The following is a 22,237-nucleotide window of genomic DNA, read 5'->3' as shown; positions in this document are numbered from 1 at the left end:
AAAATGCTCAGCTTCACTAATCATCAGAGAAATGCAAATCAAAACTAAAATGAGATACCACCTAACTCTGGTAATGATGGCCATCATTAATAAGTCAAAAAACAACAGATACTGGCGTGGGTGCAAAGAAAATGGAATACTTCTGTGCTATTGGTGAGTGCAAGCTAGTTCACTTTCTGTGGAGAGCAGTGTGGTACTTTCTAAAAGAACTAAAAATTGACCTTACTTATGATCCAACAATCCTTTTTCTGGGAATATACCTGGAGGTACATAAGTCATTCTACAAAAAAGACACCTGCACATGCATGTTTATTGTCTCACTCTTCACAATAGAAAAACATGGAACCGATCCTACTACCCATCAAAAGTGAACTGAATTAAAAAAATGTGGTACATATACATAATGGAATATTACACAATCATAAAGAACAAAATCATGGAGTTTGCAGCAAACTGGATGGAGTTAGAGACCATTGTACTAAGAGATATATCACAGCTACAAAGAACTGAATACTGCATGCTCATAAGTGGACCCTGAACAATGGTCACATGAGCACAAAGGAGGAACTGACAGTTGCCGGACACTGCTAGGGGAGGGAGGGAAGGTGGAGGGTAGGGGGCATGTTTTAATACAAAGTGTACCTGGTTCACTACCAGGGAGAGTGGGGGCCAGTTGGAAGCTCAAACTTTGCCTACTAACATAGCTAACACTCATCTGTATCCCACATATTTATAACAAAATAATTTTTTAAAAAAAGCAAATTTTAAAAATAAAAATAGTATACAAAATTCATAGTATATCAAACTCACATATGTGGAGGGTTCAATTTTCTTATTTGCAGGTTCCACAGGACTGACTATGGGACTTGAGCATGCATGGATTTGGGTATACATGGGGTCTTGGAATGAAACGCCCACATATTCCAATAGACAACTGTACTGCTACATATTGTAATTAAAATGTTCATTCCAAGCTGTTCGTCAACACCATGAACCTGATGCCAGGTTTGGTTTTTATCTTTGCCCGCTCTGGCCTGCATGAGGGTATGCCCAGCACGTGGAAGGGGAGTTGGTCTTTTTATTACTATTCCTCCTGCTAGTTTCTTTCACCTTCCACCCACGTTTTCCCAGCTGGTTTCAGACTTTTCCAGGGACAGAGCAGGAATGAGAAGAGTGGAAGGTTTTTTTTCTTGTTGTTGTTTGTTTGTTTTTGTTTGTACAGGCAGATATTAGAACTGACTTCTTCTGTTATTTTAGTGAAGTCTGCTATTTCTGTCACTCTGGTTCTTTCTGCTGCCATTAGCTTTACCTGGATAGGTGTTTTTCTACTCTGGGTGCTGGTTTGCCATCATTCCCAGTTTCCAGGACTCTGACATTCACCTCTCACCTTTTGTATTTTATTGAATAGGATTCCAAAGAACTCTGTCTTCCATAGTCTCACATCTGCTCCGTGGCCCATTTTAGCTTTATTCCACTGAATCCAATATAATCCTAGAAGTCCTCTGCATTTCTCTACTACAGGGAATACGAGTCAAAGCATTACTCTGAGAAATCCCCAAAGACTGTTTTAGTTGGTTCTGCATTTCTGTAAAGGAATGCCAGGACTGGGTAATTTATTTTAAAAAAATTCATTTGGCTTATAATGCTGCTGACTGGAAGATTGGGCACCTGGTGAGAGCCTCAAGCTACTTCCACTGATGGCCTCATGGCAGAAAGCAAATGAGAGCATGTATGTGCAGAGATCACATGGTGAGAGAGGAAGCAAGAGCGGGAGGAGGAAGGGCCAGGCTCTTTTAAACAATCAGCTCTCCTGGGCACTAATGCAGTGAGAACTCACTAGTAGCCATGGAGGTGCCACCACACTATTCGTGAAGGTTTTCCCTCATGACCCAAACACCTTCCCACTAAGCCCCACCTCCAACAGTGGGGGTCAAATTCCAAAGAAAAATTTGGGTGGGAAAACATTTAAACTAAAGCAGAGACCTCTTGCCTCATGAATGAATCAGCCTGCTGGTGCCTCACCTCTTTGGTGAGGACACAGAGTTTAACAATAACTTTATCCAAAATAAATTTCTTCACAGTCTCTTTCTACTTTGTGATTTCTTTTTATCACTTTGATAGTATCATAGCGTTCTGCATTTGAAGATCTCACCCATAATCATTTGATATCCATTGTGTTGATATCTCAGTCTAAACAGAGAGAAGTCAGCCTTTAACATACTAAAAGTGAACAATTACAAGACAATGTGGAGAGTGAAACAATAAATACATCAGCAACTTATTAGGGTGGAAAAAGGAGAAAGAGACTGGCACTACCTCCAAGTGACTATCTACAAAGTAAAGAGCAAAAACAGTATTGAAAAGAAACAGACTTCTCAGTAAGACCTTGAAGGGTAAGCTCTCTGGAATCAAGAGGACAGGTACTATAAAAACAAAGGTATTAAAAAAAGCTCTGCACCTGTAAGCAAGACCTCATTTTGATAATTACTTTACAGGTTGGGGATATTTTCAGTATGATTTGAAAGATTAAAATTTATGATTTTTTTTAACCCTAAGTCTTTTATCTCCTCACCATGTTAAGATGTGCAAAATCTACTACTCCAGTAATTACTATGGTTTCATGCATATGAGTACATTCTAAAGGTCGGTATTTAATTTCCATCACAATCAACAACAAGGTATTGAACTATTAATATGTTCAAAATACCATGTGAAGAATTTCAGAGCATTCAAACCTACATCCATAGGAAGTGGACAATTCAGGAGAGAAAAATAAGCCAATTACACAAGGGAGAGAAACTTTCATTGAGCATCTAATTGGTGACAGATATCTTCCATACAGTTCCAGATGGGATATTACTTATTATTTGCATTTTAGAGATGAGAAAAAGTGCAGACAGAGAGGTGAAATAATTGTCTAGATCTCAGGGGAAGAGCAAGAATTTGGAGCTGGGTGTGCCTGCTCCAAGTCCTCTTTTCTTTTCACAATGCACTCTGTTGGCCTTAAATGTGACAAACGCAAACTGTGATCAGTAACAAGTCTTAAGAAAGAGATGAAGTATTATGAAGTTTTGAAAGAGGATGGAGGTCACTTCAGTTTCAAGGACTGAGGGTAGTCTATCTTGTAGGGAAATGATGTTTGAGAAATGCAAACAAAAGCATCTCAGTACTGGACAGAGAATACACTGGGGTAGGGAGGAGGAGAAGAACGTTCTACATTTTAAACAGAGGAAACATTATGGACACATATGTAGGGAGGAGGAAAGTTGACAGGCATTCTGGAAAAAGAGTTTAGTGTGTGTACTGTATGTCATGAGGTGTGGTATATTTAGAAGAGTTGTAAAAATTGAGTCTCTAAAGTCAGGTCTTCATTTCATTCAGTAGAGAATTATGACTTACTAATGTGTTTAGTGGGGGGATATAACAATTGAATCCATGTTTTAGGAAGGTTAAAGTGACTGTGGTGTCACCCCCCCACACACACACAAACATTCACCCCCCCACACACAAACATACACCCCTAGCAAGCTTCGTAAAGGAGAAGAATAATCTATTATGCAATTTTGTTTAACAAGAATTGTGTTTGGCCATGTGCTCACAGTTGGTTTAAAAAATATTTGTTAAAATATTAAATGAATGATAGTGTGGATAGAGATACAAGGCCTTTAAACAAGTCAGTTAAAAGCCATGCTATGACAGTGCAGGAGAGACACGGTAAAATCTAGAAATGAGATAGATAGAAATTTTAAATGTACACTTTTCATGAATTAGCAAGTATATATACATTGAGAGAAAGGAACCATGATGCAAAGTGGCCCAGAATGCTCTAGTTTTGGACATTTGTAACAGCATTCAGAGGAATGAGAGGGTCAGAAGGCAGGTTCTCTTTGAATTAGAATAGGTGTGCGTTTTACACCTGTTTACACATTCACAAGATCAGCTTTGATTAGTTAGAGATCAAGCTAGAAAGAGAGTGGGCCTGACAGAGTTAGACAACAGGCAGGTAAGATGAGATGGGGAGAAAGAAGACCATTTTGAAAGCAGTGTATGTTCAGTGGAGGTGGAGCTTGGGTCAGGGTGAAGAGATCTCAAAGAAAGGCCTTTGTGCAGTTTCATGTCTTCACCAAGACAGGCACTAAGAATAGCAATAAAAGGTGAGGCTAAAAGTGCTACAGGCTCTCGTCAGGAAAACGTCAATTAGTTTTCTGAAGCAAGAAGGCACCAAACATTGATACTTAAAATTGTCTTTAAATGAGAGTGAGTAATGATAGATGAAGAGAGACTTGAGTAGCAGAAAAAGAACATGAAAAGAACTAATGTTTGGTAGCAGGAATAAATGCAAAGTGATTAATCCTGAACGCACTGTAGAGGAACAGGCATGATTAGTTCCCATGCTCTGATCACGAGGAAGGCTGAGAGGAAGACAGGCAAGGCTGGTGTTGTTACAATCCAGAAAGACAAGGATGTGGATGGCCAAATTCTTAGCGGATGAGAAGGAATCCATTATATAAGTGAGACAAAACTCAATTAAATTTTCAAATTCTCAAAACCTGGAGGTCATTTTAATTTTATTTTAGATTATTACAATATGGTAGACAATGCTGGGATCTCAAAGAAAGGGCCACTCATATTTCAGCACAAATAGTTATGGACACACATTCTTATGGGAGACTGCCTGGAATTTATTCTAAGAGCTATATGACCTCGTTAGAATTACCTAAACTCTCTGCTCCTCAGATTTTTAATTTATATGGAAATAAGCCTGGTGTGGTGGCTTATGCCCATAATCCCAACACTTTGGGAGACTAGGTGAGAGGATTGCTTGAAGTCAGGAGTTTGAGACCAACCAAGGCAACAAAGCAAAACCCTGTCGCTACAAAACAGAAAAATTAGCCAGGTATGGTGGTACATGCCTGTAGTCCTAGCTACTCAGAAGGCTGAGGCAGGAGGATCGCTTTAGTCCAGGAGTTAGAGTCTGCAGTTAGCTATGATCACACCACTGTACTCTGGCCTGGGCAACAGAGTGAGACTCTGTCTCAGATAAAGTACAATAAAACAAAACAAAACAAAATAAAATAAAAAGAATAGAGTAGTGCCTGCCTCAACAATGAGATAATAAAATTTGTTTTCATTTGTAAAATGGTTAAATAAACATACAGTGCCTTTTGGAAAAATTTGTGATTTCAAATTCAAAGAATAAATTTCAGTATAAAGAGAAGACAAGGACCCTCCTTCTGACCTAGAATTAACTTTCATCTTAAGAGCTCTCCAAATTTACTTGTCGCAGACTTTCCATCTTTTTGAGTGTTACTGAAGCCAAGAGAAATCAAGGTTGAAACTAAGAAACAGAATAGATGCCCTGGGTTGGTTCCAATTTTTCCAAAGTCCTTAAAATGGTACTTGGGACTTCATTTCTGCTGAAAACTAAAGAAAGATTAATAAGGAATTAAGAAGGAAATGACAAATAGAAAATGAAATAATATTTTTTGTATATGTTGCTATGATTTTTCCACTCTAAATTTTTTTCTGTATCTCTACTACAAGTAAAGAAGATTTCACTTTAAATTGGGCCCCGACAGTTAAGCAAAATCAATAAGGAATTTCAGAGTGCAGAGAACTTAAATTACCAATATTCTCTCAGACAATTAAATGTATCACTATGTCTACCCTAGAGTGAAATTTTGCTTAGAGATGATCAAAACCATAAATTGTAAAGATCCATACCACAGAGATTTATATGGATATCATTTCCAAAGTTCAAAATATTTTTGGAGGCAAAAATCTCATGGCAAAAAGATTCTCAAAATTCAGACATGAAATGAGCCATGATGATTTTTGAAAGTTATATAATTTTGCAAATGCTAGAGGCATATCTTTTTACAAAGATAACCTCAAGATGTATTTAATCATTAAAAAATATAACAAACTTAGTTATGTGCATTTTTCCCCTAGCTTTTTTGCTCTTCAGCAAAGTTACATATTAAATGTCCTTGATCTAACCTCAAAACTGATACCTTAGTACTCATGTATACCTATCCATTGATCTTTTTGTTTGTGTGACCCAGGGCAAGCTTTATGATTCCAGGTTTATTATAGGGCAACACGATTTATAACAAATAAAGCCTTTTATTTCCTAAGTGCAATCCGTCCACCAGTCACATCTCCAAAGAAACATTTATGGCATCGCGGGGTGATGGAGGGACTAAAAAGAGAGAAAGTGACAAGAAAGTTAGCGAGACAAATCAGATGATACTAAATAATCATGACATGAAAACATTTTAACTTTAAGAGCTCCTATGTGAGGTGAGCGAAGACTCCTATCTTACCACATACTGTTTACCGCGGATTTGGCTGATTTTCTTTGGCCTTCAGTAGATATGTCTGATTTAACAGCTTGTTTATATTGATAGAATAATAACTGTAGCATGTTTAAAGTTCTCATTTTTGAAAATTTTTTTTTTTTTTTTTTTTGCATGAAGCTTACATAGACCATTGCATTCAACAGAGTAATGCTGTATCTTGCTCATAGGAATGGAAGGCAAGTGGTCAGAAAAATGGTTGAAATGTTGGCTGGGACACTTACTGACTTGGCACATTAGACTGACAAATGTGCATTTCCCTGTCTATCAAACAGCGACAATATCCTCTCTCAGAGTTGTTGTTTAGGAGTTAAACAGACAAAAAAGTACGTGAAACATGTAGACAGTGCAGAGATGCAGTCAGTACCTAAGCAGAGGAAATTGCACCTTGCCAAGATTAAATGACTTTTTCAGTCTCACAGGAGAGACAAGGGTCATAGCCAAGCTGAGTAATCAAGTTTGTCTCATCCCTGGCCACACTTTTCTAAATGCACTGGATATCGCAATAGTTACCTTTTCATTCTGACTTTGGGCACTTCACAACTTCTTGTGTCTGATTTTTGAAACTCAGATATAATGAGACATTGCAGATTTGGAACTAATTGGATTCGACTAATGCTAAAACAACTGCTCTTCATTGCAGTTGCTGCAGAGCTGATGGAAATGAACAGAAAAGTAAGACCATTGACAATAACTCATCAGCAAGTAGCTACTGGACATTTAATGGCAAGTGCTAGTGTCATGGCATTGCATATATGCCCAAGATGCTAATGGTATGCATATTTCTTGAAATAATAGATGTGTTTTATTTTGCAAAGCACTATATTCAGTTGATTTGTATAGAGTAGCCAGGCTCGGTAGCTCAGCCTGTAATCCTGCACTTTGGGAGGCTGAGATGAGTGGATTGCCTGAGCCCGCGAGTTCGAGACCCGCCTGGGAAACTTGGCGAGACCTCATCTCTACAATAAATCAAAAAATCAACCGGGCATGGTAGCATGTGCCTGTAATTCCGGCTACCCAGAAGGCTGAGGAGGAAGGATCGCCGGAGCCCAGTAGGTCGAGGCTGCAGTGGCAAGGAGCGGCCACTGCACTCCAGTCTGGGTGACAGAGTGAGACTCCAACTCAAAAAAAAAAAAAAAAGTGGTAATTATAACCTAACAAAAATAGTTGAAAAGTAAATTGTTAGTTAATGCTTTTATTATTTATTAAAATGTTTTATCATTTAAAAAATGTAGGCTGGACGCGATAGCTCACACCTGTAATCCCAGCACATTGGGAGACTGAGGCGGGAGGATTGTTTGAGCCCAGGAGTCAACATAGCGAGACATCATTGCTACAAAAAATAAAAGAAAAAAAATTAGCTGGACATCGTGATGAGCGCCTGTAGTCTCAGCTACTTGGCAAGCTGCGGTGGAAGGATTTCCTGAGTTGAGGCTGCAGTGAGCCTCATCCTGCTTCTGCACTCCATCCTGGGCGAAAGTATAAGACCCTGAATTAAAAAAATATACGGAAAAACTGGAAGTGTATAATGATGGTAATAAAATTCACTCATAATTTTACCTATCCCAAATTATTATTTTGAATTCTTTGGTATGTTTTTTATTACATATACAAAATTCTCCCTCCCATTTCTTTCTTCCCTGATGATAATTACTACCATAATGCTGGTGCTAATCATCCCAGATATCATTCTGTAATTTTTTATTATTGAGAATATGTAGTATTGTTTAGTGCTTTTAGAACTTAACTAAACTGCATGATAATGTGCATATCCTTTCGCAAACTTTGAATTTTGCATTCCATTTCAGTTATTTATCCATGTTAGCACATATGGATACAATTTATTTATTTATGTTTTTGCTGCTATAGAACATTCTGCTGTTTGATACAATTATAGTTGCTTGTGTAATTCTTGCTGAGAAGGAATTAAACAGGTATCTGCTCTGCTATAACAGTGTTGTAGAGGAGATTACTACATATGTCTCTTTGAGACGATGTGGGAGCATTTATCCAAGATGCAACACTGAGCTGATTAGTCATAGGATAGTTTTATATTCAACTTCACTGTTTTCTAATTGCTCTCTGAGGAAGTTTCCTCAACTAATGTTTTCACTGGCTGTGTATTAGTTTCCCCTTTTCCTCACCATCGACAAGTGGTTGTAGGAGTTGGCAGTGATGGCATAACTCATTTTCCTGTTAATTTGCATTTCCCTTATTATAAGTGAAGGTTGAGAGCTTTATATGTAATAGTTAGCAATCCCAGTTTTCTAGTGCTCTTTGTTTCAGTAAGTCACATCACCATCCATTAGGTTGCACCAACCAGAAATCTAGAAGTCGTTCTTGGCCTTTCTGTTTCTTTCATTTATCATCAGTCTGTTTTGATTCTTCCTCACATGTGTATTTCATTTTTCATATTTATTGACATCTCCACCAGTATCCTGATCCAAACCATCCTCCTTGGTTTATAAACAATTACAGTCCGCTTTGCCTCCTTGCATTAAACTATCCATCTAAACATCAACCAGTGCAATCACTTTTAGAGGACTTTATAAGCCTCCAGTAATTTTTAGTTGAGTAGTTGAAATGAGCAGACAATTATCTCCCCTCTCTCTCTCTCTCTCTCTCTCTCTCACACACACACACACACAACCACACATCACACACACACTCTCTCACAAATATTTGCCAACAAACCTAAAATAATAGTTTGATTATCTAAACCTCAATTTTATTAATCTTCTTGTTCAAAATTTAGCAGTATTTCTACACATCAATAAATTATTAATATAATAATTGATGCTTTTGATATATTTCAAAATATATTTGATATATAGTATAAAATGAGCTTTTTAAACAGTAAAATTAAACACAACCACTTAAGAGTCTGAAGAACTTCCTTCTAGTCTGCATATTATCTTCCAGCCGTTTTCTTTCCTATAAATTAAAGTCTAAGGTTATCTAACCAGGAATCTAAACAACCAACACATTCCTCTAATTGAATGTTATAAAATGATATTGTAGTGATTATCCATTAAAATATCTCATTTGTCTTAGTATTTTTTCACAAATCATCATTACCTAAAATTACAATGTGCAGTTTAACTTTTCACATAATTGTACTAAATTAAATCTTTGGTCAGATAGTATTTTCCTCCCTATTATAAATCTTTGATCATGAGCCCATTAAATATATTCTCATAGAACTGCAAGGTCAGATAGTACATTTCAGTTAATTTTAGTCAAAGTGTTTGTACTGTCTGATTTATTAAATGTTATCTCTTAGACATTTTATTTTTTTGTGTGTATATTTGAAGTGTTTTAAAAATATTTTTGAAAAGGCTAGAATACCATTTATGCATGTCCAAGTTAATGTATTGTGAACTGAAAATATTTCTGCACAGATAATAAGGAATATATAATATTAGTATATAGAATGTACCATAAATCAAATTATTGCCCCTCTAGTTAAAGATATTGTCCAGCTGTTGGAAAGCTTTATCTTTAGCAATGCGTTATCTGAAATAACTGTAGATTGGAAATGCCAAAAATACTAGTTTGTGATTTATATTTGACATATTTGATTTAGGCTTAGAAATGATCTCTACATAGGAACTTGAATTTTTTACTGGATACTGCCCTTTATTAGAAACACAAAAGACCAAGTCACAACTGACCTCAAAGAAGTACAAAAGATTATCAGAGATTACTATGCACAGCTGTACGGAAACAAACTTGAAACCCTAAATGAAATGGAGAACTTTCTGAAATCACACAGCCTTCCAAGGTTGAAACAAGAAGAAATTCAGACCCTAAACAGACCAATAAAAACCCGAAGTTGACTCCATCATAAGAAAGTTACCTATGAAAACAAACAAACAAACAAACAAACAAACAAACAACTCTGGACCAGACTGCTTTCCAGCATCCCCTCCCTCTCTGGGAACTTTTTTGTCCTCTTAATAAATCCTGCTTTCTAAAAAAAAAAAAGAAAAAGAAAAAAGAAAGTATTCCAAGTGAAAAAGAAAGATGGAATTCTTCCCACATTTTTTTTATTAAGCTAACATCACACTGGTTCTCAAACCTAGCAAAGATCCAATGAAGAAAGAGAATTACAAGCCAATATCCCTGATGAACATAGATGCAAAAGGTCTCAACAAGATTCTAGCAAATCAGAACCAACATCACATCTCAAGAATTATCCACCATGACCAAGTAGGATTCATTCCCAGGATGCAGGGTTGGTTCAACACCAACAAGTACATAAATATAATTCCATACATCAACAGGTTAAAAACAAGAACTGCATGATTATATTAATATACACAGAAAAAGCTTTCAACAAAATTCAGCATTCCTTCTTGATAAACTTGTGAACACCTAGGCATAGAGTGAACGTACCTCAAAATAATAATGACCATGTATGATAAACGAACAGCCAATATATTGCTAAATGAATAGAAATTGGAAGAATTTCCCCTGAAAACCAAAACAAGACAAGACTGCCCAGTCTCATCCCTCCTGTTCAACACAGAGTTGGAAGTCCTAGCTAGAGCAGTCAGACAAGAGAAGGAAATCAGTGGTATTCAAAAAGAAAAGAAGTTAAGCTATCCCTCTTTGCTGATGATATGATCTTATATCTTGAAAACCAAAAGGAATCTGTCAAAAACCTCCTTGCACTGATAAAGAACTTTGGCAAAGTCTCATGGTACAAAATCAATGTGCACAAGACAATTGCATTTTTGTACACCAACAACAAAAGGGCAGAGAACCAAATAAAAAGCACAATCCTATTCACAATAGTCAAAAAGAAAATGAAATACCTTGGCATCTTTCTAGCCAGAGAAGTGAGAGACTTTTACAATGAAAACTATAAAACACTGCTCAAAGAAATCAAAGAAGACACAAACAAATGGAAAAATATTTCATCCTCATGGACTGGAAGAATCAACATTGTTAAGATGTCAACTCTACCAAAGGCAATCTACAGTTTCAATGCAATACCCATTAAATTACCAGTATCTTCTCAGACCTCGAAATGACAATACAGAATTTCAAATAGAAACAAAAACAACCATGAAGAGCCAAAAAAATCCTCAGCAAAATTAACAAAGCAGGAAATATCACATTTACAGACTTTAAACTTTACTGTAAGTCTACAATAATCAAAACAGCCTGGTATTGGTACAAGAACAGGCATATAGACAAATAGAAGAGGATAGAGATTCCAGAAGCAGCCTCAATTTCTTACCGACTAATCTTGCACAAACTCACCAACAAAAACAACTTGGGAGAAGAGGACCCATTTAGTAAATGGTGCTGGGAAAACTGGCTGACTGCATACAGAAGAATGAAACAGCACTCCTACCTGTTAGCATACACAAAAATCAATGCTGAATGGATCAAAGACCTAAATGTAAAATCTCAAACTATAAGATTCTTAGAAAATGCAGGAGACACTCTTAAAGACATTGGAATAGACAACCAATTCATGGTCATAATCCCCAAAGCCCACATGACATTAAAGATAAGATAGACAAATGGGACCTCATCAAACTGAAAAGCTTTTGTAAAGCAGAATAAACCATCAAGAAAACAGGGAGACAGCCCACAGAATGGGGAAAAAAATATTTGCCAGCTGATTATCTGACAAAGGCCTAACATGCAGGATCTGCCATAACAAAACATCACAAATTGGGTAACTAAAATCAACATAAAGTTCACTCAAAGGTCTGGAGGATACAAATCCAAAGTCAAGGTGTTAGCTAGGCTTGTTCTCTCTAGCCTCTGGGGTATAATTTTTCCTTGTCTCTTTCAACTTTTGACAGCCTCAGACATTCCTTGGTTTGTAGTAGCATAACTTCAAAATACGATTTCATCTTCACATGGCCCCTTCTCCTGTGTGTGTGTGTGTGTGTGTGTGTGTGTGTGTGTGTGTGGTGTGTGTGTGGTGTGTTTGTATGTGTATAAACTTTCCTCTTACAAGTTACCAGTCATATTGAATTATTAGTCCACCCTATTCTAGTATGAACTAATTTCAGTTTAGCTAATTATAGCTGTAATGGCGCTTTTTCAAAAAATATCACATTCTGAGGTGCTGGGGAATAGGATTTCAACATATCTTTTTGGGAGACATAATTCAACCATAACAGATGGCTGTCTAAAAATATTAAATATTGATTGTTAGTTGCTAGGTATAGGCATATGGCAGGTCTATTATAAAGCAAGTTTCATTAAGAGTGGAAATAAAATTGTTTATTTTTGTAAACTAGAAATTCATAATCTATGAAAATGGTTGCTCCATTTAACTGAATAATTATATGTTATGCACAGTCTGCAAGTAAAGTCATGATATTCAACAACTCAGTCAGGAAAACACACCTGTAAAATTACTCTCATTCAATGGTCAGCTATTCATGATTCCTTAATAATTTGTTGCTATAATGTTCCTTAATTTGTTAGAATGAAATAGACTTGATGGTTATCCATATCACAGTATTATTTTCATGTGCCATACAAAATACTCTAGAGGTTAAGAACAGAATCCTGGAGACAGGTTGCAAAATTTGGAATTCAGGCTCAGTTACTTGTAATATAACTTTGAACAATTTACTTAACTTTGCTTTGCCTTTGTTTCCTTAACTCTACAGTAAGAAGTATTATCATATTAACTATGCAATGAGGTTGGTCTGAAGTAAGACAAATCTAAAGTATTGAGAATTGTGTCACAAATAGAAGTTTTAAAAATAAATGTATTCGATTTCAGCTATTGTTGAAATATCCAAGTCTCATTTGATATATGAAACAATTGCTATCTTTTAGAAAACTAACACATAAACTAATGACATTTAAAATCTTAGAACAATTTAAATGCACCCCTTCACCACTGCTATCCATGCTTATCCCAGCTGAGAATGCTGTTAGTTTAGAGATTTTTCAGTTGTCCTCATTCTTCTATCCATTGTGTATCTTTAAAAGATATATAGCAGGTGAGCCGGGCTCGGTGGCTCAGCCTGTAATCCCGCGCCTTTGGGAGGCTGAGGTGAGTGGATTGCCTGAGCCCGCGGGTTCGAGACCCGCCTGGGCAGTGAGACCTCATCTCTACAATAAATCAAGAAATCAGCCGGGCGTGGTACCGCATGCCTGTAATTCCGGCTACTCGGAAGGCTGAGGTGGAAGGATCGCCGGAGCCCAGCAGGTCGAGGCTGCGGTGGCCGGGAGCGGCCACTGCACTCCAGTCTGGGTGACAGAGTGAGACTCCAACTCAAAAAAAAAAAAAAAGATATATAGCATGTTTCAACGAATGTAAACATTCCTCTATTGAGCTGGGATCACATGCTTTGTAACTTCCTTTCATACCCTTCCTTCACCACCACCACACCAGCTCATGGAAAATTTTTCATGGCTGTACGTTTTTACAAAATCCTGACATCATAATTTATGATATGGAATTAGTAGCATATTTAAAATTTTCTTATTTATGGGTACATCAGTGGTGTCCAAGCTTACACACTAATATGCTATAATAATCTCTTTATGTACCTGTACACATTTTTAACTGAGGTAAACTTCTGGAAGAAAATTTTTTTGGGCTACAAATGATACAATTTTAATGTTGCAGAGACTGTTAAATGGGTCTCTAAAAGATTCATTTTTCCTTATGATTTATTTTTCTTTATAGTATATAATCAAATTAAAAGACACTGCTTTTGCAGTGTCAGCTAATATTCATTTCCAAACATCCTCACAGCTACATATTTTCCAATTTTTAATACTTGACAAAATTATGTTAGAAATTTACTTTATTATTTGTATATTATATTACTCTAAATGCTAATAATGTTGGAAATTACTTTCTATTTTAATTAGTCATTACCTTGACTTTTTGGAAATTGCTCGATCAAAGTCTTTGCTAATGTTTTTATTGAATTATCTTTCCCTATTGATTTGAATATTTTTATGGGCTTTCATTATTCTTTCTGGAACGTGTATTATTCTTTGTTTTATTCTGTCAACTATCTTTTAATTTTTCTTATAATGTGTTACATTAAAGACCAGCTTTAATTCATATATGAATATATTGCTGGTTTCCCTGCTTACACAAATCTCCCCAAACAAATAATCATAAACATATTTTTTATAATTTTATCCAATATTTTTTCAAGAATCCATTTATAGATGTACATATTTAATCTACCTGAAAATAGGCTTTTGAGATATTACTTTAACATATTTAAAGACATACAACTTGTTGCTTAAACATTATTTAGTGAATGATCCACCTTTTACTTATTACATACAAATACACAACATTTTAAGCAAATAGATCACATTTCTAAATTGTATGTTAGCTTCACAATACAGCTGCCCACTGAATGAAACAAGAAATTTTAAAAAAATTATGGCATTAATGTCTCCATATCCTTTTTCTTTCTTTCCTGTTTTAATGTCATTTATATAAAATAAATAAACATATTTGATGTTCTTTTTGTGAAATAAATAATTCTAGATAGATTACTTTCACAAATACATTTTATGTGATTTAACAAAGTTATGTAATTAGTTGAAATCCTTTGCTTATTGAATTCAAGTTCATCAGCCTGTCTTTATTTCCTTTTTACTGGGGTTGCAACCTATAGACATTTTTAAGAGGTAATCTAATATCTGTACCTTTTTAGTTCTTGCATTAATGAAAATATGTTTATTTTATTTTTATACTTGAACTATTATTTAATCTGTGTATATTATGTAACATTATATGTATGTTCTAATTTATTTTCTTTTAGCATGAATAAATTTAATATGTAAATTAACTTTTTCCAATATGCATAACATGCATGTGTATGTCTTATAGTACATATAATTAACATATATTAAACAAATCAGTTCAGTTCAGTGGGACAAAAATGCTTTATTCAAAAATTATTGCGAACACAAAAGAGCCACCATTAAGAAAAAGATAAAATTGTATTTTTATCTTACTCCATAGTAAATACTAAGCCCAAGTAAATTAAAGATTTAAAGTAGCTTATGAGATAATACAAATCTTAGTTAAAAAATTTTAAAAATATACATTTTAAACAAGTTTTTACTGAAATTTCTTAATTGCAAAGGAAACACACTTTCTATAAGACAAAATTGATTTGTGGGCTAAAATTAAAATTAAAACAAATTATGTATTCATATACAAAATCAACGAACAAAACATAGATTGAGAAAGGTATCTGTAGCACTTGTGGATATAAGTTTAAGGGCTGGGATATACAAAGATTTTGGACAATTAGATTTTCATCTAAAAGAGCAATTGGCAAAAGATGGACAAAATATATGAATAGATAGTTCAGAGTTAAGCAAATCCAAGTGGGCAATAAATATTTGAAGAGAAACTCTGGTAATCATGAAAATGAAACTTTATGAAATCAGTAAAATCCTTGGTAGAATCATGCCTGAGGAATAAGACTGATATGTAAACAGAATTTTAAGCAAAGTTCGATGCTGTTACATCCATATTAGTACTTGATTGGATCAAATTCATCATCACTTTGTCCAATCTACCTAAGAAAAGAAACAAGGAGCACTTCCTGTTCTTTATGATCATTGTTTATACAATGTTAGACATATGAAGAGAAAAAAGTGTGATTCATAAGCAGAAGAAAACAGCAGTGCTTAAAAGGTATGAAAGAACTCATATTCAAAGATTTAATGTTCATATATCTGGACTCTGAGAAAAGGAGAAAATAGAAGCTGAGAAAGAAATTTTATTTGATGAGGCAGTGATTGAAGATTTTCCCAAACTAATGAAAGACATTAACCATACACTATAATAAATGAATATATTGTTTTACAATAACGCAATGGGACACTGTGTAACAATGTCAATGAATAAACCATTACTACATGTAATAATGTGAATAAATCTCACACATACAATGTTAAATAAAAGAAGTCAGGCATAAACGAATAGTGTAATTTCAGAATCTAAAGTTAAAAAAATGTAATACTAATTTGCATTGTTAAAAATCAAAATAGCTTTTACTTATGAAAGGAGGAAATGGATACTGAATGAGGAGGTACATTTTGGCATTTGCTGAAGAATAGTTTTAGTTGGGCAAGTTGCTTCCTTCTAAAATGTGAGGATAATATCAGTATTTTAAAAAGAAATAATAGATTTTAAAATACATAATTCCAAAGTCTCTACCACAACCCTAAAATCTTAATTTCAATTTGTTTTATTCCACTGAATGAAAAGCCTCGTGCTGCACACGGAAGTACAGATAAATATCATCCATTTTTTCCAGGAAATTATTGCCCAGAAAGATATTAACAATTTTAAATTAGAAAAAAATTCTCTATTTGATTCAGGAAAATCTAGCAATCCAATTTAGGCAAAGAGGAAACTGTTGGGGGCCCATATCTTTTTTTTTCTTTCATTGGAGTTTCTCTCCAATCATTTTTTTTAAATTGAAAAGATATGGGAAACAAGTCAGGACTAGGTACATAAGTAGTTATATGCGCAGGTGAAATTTAGGCCCCCAACTTGTTCTCACTTCCCCTGGTTTAGGGTCAGGTATTCTTATTGATGTTATGCATTCTCCCCTCCCTTGGTAGTATCCCACTACTGTCAATCCCTCTTTTATAGTGTTGTGATAAATGTTTAGGACCCATCTATAAGTGTGAACATGTAGTATTCAGTTCTTTGTTTCTGTGGTAGATCACTGAGTATGATGGACACTAAATTCATCCAAGTTCCTGCGAAGTCCATGCCTTTGTCCTTCTTTATGTTTGTGTAGTACTCCATTGTGAATATGTACCACTTTTAAAAAATTCAGCCCACTTTTGATGGGCAACAGCGTTGGTCCCATGTTTTTGCTATTGTGAATAGTGCTGCAACAAATATGCGTGTGCAAATACATTTCTTGTAGAATGATTTGAGTTTCTCCAGGTATATACCCAGAAGAGGGATTGCTGGGCATATAGAAAGTCAATTTCTAGTTCTTTTAAAAATCGCCACACTGTTTTCCATAGAGATTGAACTATTTTGTACCCCCCATCAACAGTGTAGAAGCATTCCCTTTTCTCTGCATCCTAGCCTGCATCTGTTGTTTTGTGTTTTATTAAGGATGGCCATTCTTATTGGAGTTAGGAAGTGTCTCAATGTGGTTTTGATTTGTATTTCTCTGATGATTAAGGAGGTTAAGCATTTTGTCATGTGTCTGTTGACTATTTTTATGTTTTCTTTTGACAAGTGTCTATTCATGTCTTTTGCCCACTTTTTTCTTTTTGGTTAATTTGAGTTCCTGTATGTTAGGTCTTTGTCAGATACACAGTTAGCAAATATTTTCCCCCCTTTCTGTGGGTTGTTTTCCCGCTCTCTTGATGGTTCTTTTGCTGTGCAAAAGCTTTTTAGTTTGGTGAGATCCCACTTGTATATCTTATCTTTTATGGCCTATGCTATTGGAGTTATGATCAGGAATTCATTGCCTATTCCAATGTACATAAATATGTCTCCTGAATTTTCTAAAAGTCTTATAGTTTGAGGTTTTACATTTAGGTCTTTGATACATTTAGAGTTGATTTTTGTGTATGGTGATAGGTAGGGGTCCCGTTTCATTCTTCTGCATGCTGTCAGCCATCTTCCCCAGCATCATTTTGCTGAATAAGGTCTCCTTTCCCCAGTGGTTGTTATTTATGGTTTTGTCAAAGATGAGTTGGATGAGAGATTGAGTTTTTGCTTCTGGAATCTCCATCCTCTTCCATTGGTCTGTATGCCTGTCCTTGTACCAGTACCAGGCTGTAATATTATTGTAGCCTTATAGTAAAGTTTAAAGTATAGAATTACTGTGTCTTCTGCTTTGTTTCTTTTGCTGAGGACTGTTTTGGCTATTTGTGCTCTTTTTTTGTTTCCATATGAATTTCTGTATTGTCATTTCCTGATCTGAGAGGAATGATCTTTGTAGTTTGATGGGTATTGCATTGAATTTGTAGATTGCCTTGGGTAGGATGGCCATCTTAATAATATTGATTCTTCCAATCCATGAGCATGGAATGTTTTCCATTTGTTTGTGTCATTCTTGGTTTGTCTGAACAGTGTTTTATAGTATTTGTTGAAAGGTTTTTCACTTCTCTGGTTAGAAAGATGTCAAGGTATTTCATTTTTGTGTGGGTTATTGTGAATTGAATTATACTTTTTATTTGATTCTCTGCCTATTTATTGTTGGTGTATAGAAATGCAACTGTCTTTTGTACATTGATTCTGTACCATGGGATTTTGCCAAAGTCCTATATCAGTGCAAGGAGGTTTTTGCCAGATTCCCTTGGGTTTTTAAGTTATAGGATTATATTGTCTGCCAAGAAGGATAGCTTGACTTCCTGTTTTTCTATTTGAATATCCCTGATTTCCTTCTCTTGCCTAATTGCTTTAGCTAGGACATCCAATACTATGTTGAACAGGAGGAGTGAGATTGGTCAGCCTTGTCTTGTTCCAGTTCTGCATCCTGGGAATGAAGCCTACTTGGTTATAGGGATGATTCTTAAGATGTGTTGTTGGATCCAATTTGCTAGAATCTTGTTGAGAATGATTGCATCCATGTTCATCAAGGAGATTGGCTTGTAGTTCTCTTTCTTTGTTGGGTCTGGGTATCAGTGTGATGTTAGCTTCATAAAATGATTTGAGGAGGATTCCACATTTTCAATTGCCTGGAATACTTTCCATAGAATTGGTATCATTTCCTCCTTTTATGTTTTGTAGAATTCTGCTGGGAAGCTGTCTGGGCCAGGGCTCTTTTTTTTTGTAGGTGGTTTTCTTATGACAGAGTTCATTTCCTGGGTTGTTATTGGTCTAAGCTTGTGGATGTCCTCTGTAGTGAGATGTGTTTCCTGGAGGTAGCATAATGTTGGGTCATGCTTTTTTTTTTTTTTGAGCTGGAATCTCACTCTGTCACCCAGACTGGAGTGCAGTGGCCACTCCCGGCCACCGCAGCTTCGACCTGCTGGGCTCCAGTGATCCTTCTGCCTCAGACTTCCGAGTAGTCGGAATTACAGGCGCGTGCTACCATGCCCGGCTAATTTTTTGATTTATTGTAGAGATGAGGTCTCGCTGCCCAGGCAGGTCTCGAACTTGCAGGCTCAGGCAATTCACTCACCTCAGCCTCTCAAAGGCGTGGGATTACAGACTGAGCCACTGAGCCCGGCTGGTTCATGCTTTTTTAATCCAGTTTGCCATTCTACGTCTTTTTAGCAGTGCATTAAGTCCATTGATATTCCATTCAGGCTGATTATTAATATGGGAGAGTTAATCTCTGTCATGAGGCTTTTATAAAGTTGTTTTATTTTCTTTTAGTTTTTGCATTGATATGTGAGTGTGGTTTCAGTTTTGCAGGTGCATTGTATTTGGGCCTATATCTTTTTTTTTTTTTTTTTTTGAGTTGGAGTCTCACTCTGTCGCCCAGACTGGAGTGCAGTGGTCGCTCCCGGCCACCGCAGCCTCGACCTGCTGGGCTCTGGCGATTCTTCCACCTCAGCCTTCCAAGTAGCCGGAATTACAGGCATGCGCTACCACGCTCGGCTGATTTTTTTTGATTTATTGTAGAGATGAGGTCTTGCTGCCCAGGCGGGTCTCGAACCTGCGGGCTCAGGCAATCTACTCACCTCAGCCTCCCAAAGGCATGGGATTACAGGCTGAGCCACCGAGCCCGGCTGGGCCTATATCTTTAATATAAAATTAATAGATTGTTCACCTGGTCAATAGTTAGTCAGTTATGAGGAAGCAGCCAATTCTTATTACAAGAACCTAGTCTTACTGTATTTACCAGTCTTACTATTAGTCCACACATATTGTCTAATCACAATTTCTTTTCTACCATGAAAATCTTGTTATACTTGCACATGTATATTTATCACAACATTGTTCACAGTAGCAAGAACATGGAATCAACTGTGTTGCCCATCAAAAGAGGAGCTGATTATAAAAATTTGGCACATATACATGATGGAATATTATGCAGTCATAAAGAAGAACAAAATCATGAACTTCACAGCAACCTGAATGGACTTAGAGTTTATTATACTGAGTGATCTTTCACAGAAACAAGGAACTGAGTATCACATGTTCTTAATCATTAGCAGACCTTGAACAATTACCATAACACTATAAGAAAGGGTTTGGCAGTAGTGGGAATCTGTCTGGGGAATAGGGGGCACACCTCATCAACAAGGATACCTGCATAATGAACATTTGTATACCTAACCCTGAATTGTACCCCACATCTTTAAAATAATAACAAAGAAAATCTTGTCCAAAATCATTTGAGTCACTACTCCAGAAAAACAAAAAACAAAACTCAAAACCAGATGCAAACCTTCCTACATTTCTTTTTACTCAGATACTATTAATATCTGTTAATATGACATTCTCCTTTGCTGTAGTAAGCCTAATTTATAATATGATAATACAAATATTTCAAAGTCAAGAACTATCTATTTATTTCTTTCTGTCTCTCTCTGTCTCTGCCTCTCTCTCTGTGTGTGTCTCTGTCTCTTTATGTGTGTGTGTGTTATTTTGGTGGTATTTTTGTTGACTATCCAGCAAAAAATATTATTTTCTGGTTAATATTACAGTTCATAATGGGTTTGTACAGGCAAAGCATATGAGCATTTTAGACATGTTTTTCTTTTATAATATCCAAGAAATTTAAGATCTTTGGTGTGCCCCCATTTGCTTTACCCTGAACAAGCAAGCATTTTTATGAAGTTCTTGGACAAAGTAAACTTCCCCGGAACACATGGAATTATTATATTGAAAGGTAGGCCTTTTCTTCCTTTACTTGAAACAAGTATAGGGCTTACATATAGGCAACTGGAGAAGGGCATTGATGTTCTTTGGTGATTCTCTACTTTTTTCTATCTCCCTTGCTGATATAAAAAGGCAGAGAATATGGAGGTGGATTCTTTATTCCGAGGAATTTCTAATTACAAAAAGCCACGTGGATCTGGAGTATCCCATGAAAAGAAGGCACATACAGCTTGCTGAGCTCTTAAATTCAAAAGGCAAGAAGATATTTGGCGTTCTTATGTGATTCGGACTACTTGATTAAAAGAAGTGATGACGCCGACTCCTGATGCAACTTTCTCTTCCCAGAAGTGTTCTTGTTACAAATGTCCTCCAGGAACAACAGGACCGAGTCCTCATTATAACCATTGACTCATAGAAGAGGCACTAAGGTCTTGACTCATTTCCTGCAAAGTTCTAGTTATTAGGTCATGGTAATTGGAAGTCAACTTTTAAATTAATAAAGTATTCAAGTGTAGAAAATAGTAAGCTCTCAAATTACCAATGGATCTAAATATTTTTTCTTACTAAAAGAAACAAGCTGGGCTCGGTGGCTCAGCCTGTAATCCCGCGGCTTTGGGAGGCTGAGGTGAGTGGATTGCCTGAGCCCACGGGTTTGAGACCCGCCTGGGCAGGCGAGACCTCATCTATACAATAAAAAATAAAAAAATTAGCTGGGCATGGTAGTGCGTGCCTGTAATTCCGGCTACTCGGAAGGCTGAGGCGGAAGGATCACTGGAGCCCAGCAGGTCAAGGCTGTGGTGGCCGGGAGCAGCCACTGCACTCCAGTTTGGGCGACAGGGTGAGACTCCAACTCAAAAAATAAAAAATAAATAAATTAAAGAAACACAATGCATTTACGAGCTATTACACGCTATACTCAGAAGTGTAGATTTTAGCAGATACTCATCAAGACTTGTATATGTTCAGAAGAGTGACTAGAATGGTAGATTTCGGTAATTCTTAGACAGTTGAAGTTTACAAATATAAAATATATAAACCTACAACTAAAGAGATTATAAAGTCACATTAGACCTCGCAATGAATTATCATT

This window comes from Carlito syrichta, unplaced genomic scaffold (assembly GCF_000164805.1).
Source record: "Carlito syrichta isolate Samal-C Ts95f unplaced genomic scaffold, Tarsius_syrichta-2.0.1 Scaffold289789, whole genome shotgun sequence".
In the NCBI taxonomy this organism is placed as follows: Eukaryota; Metazoa; Chordata; class Mammalia; order Primates; family Tarsiidae; genus Carlito; species Carlito syrichta.
This window is presented reverse-complemented; position numbering follows the sequence as displayed.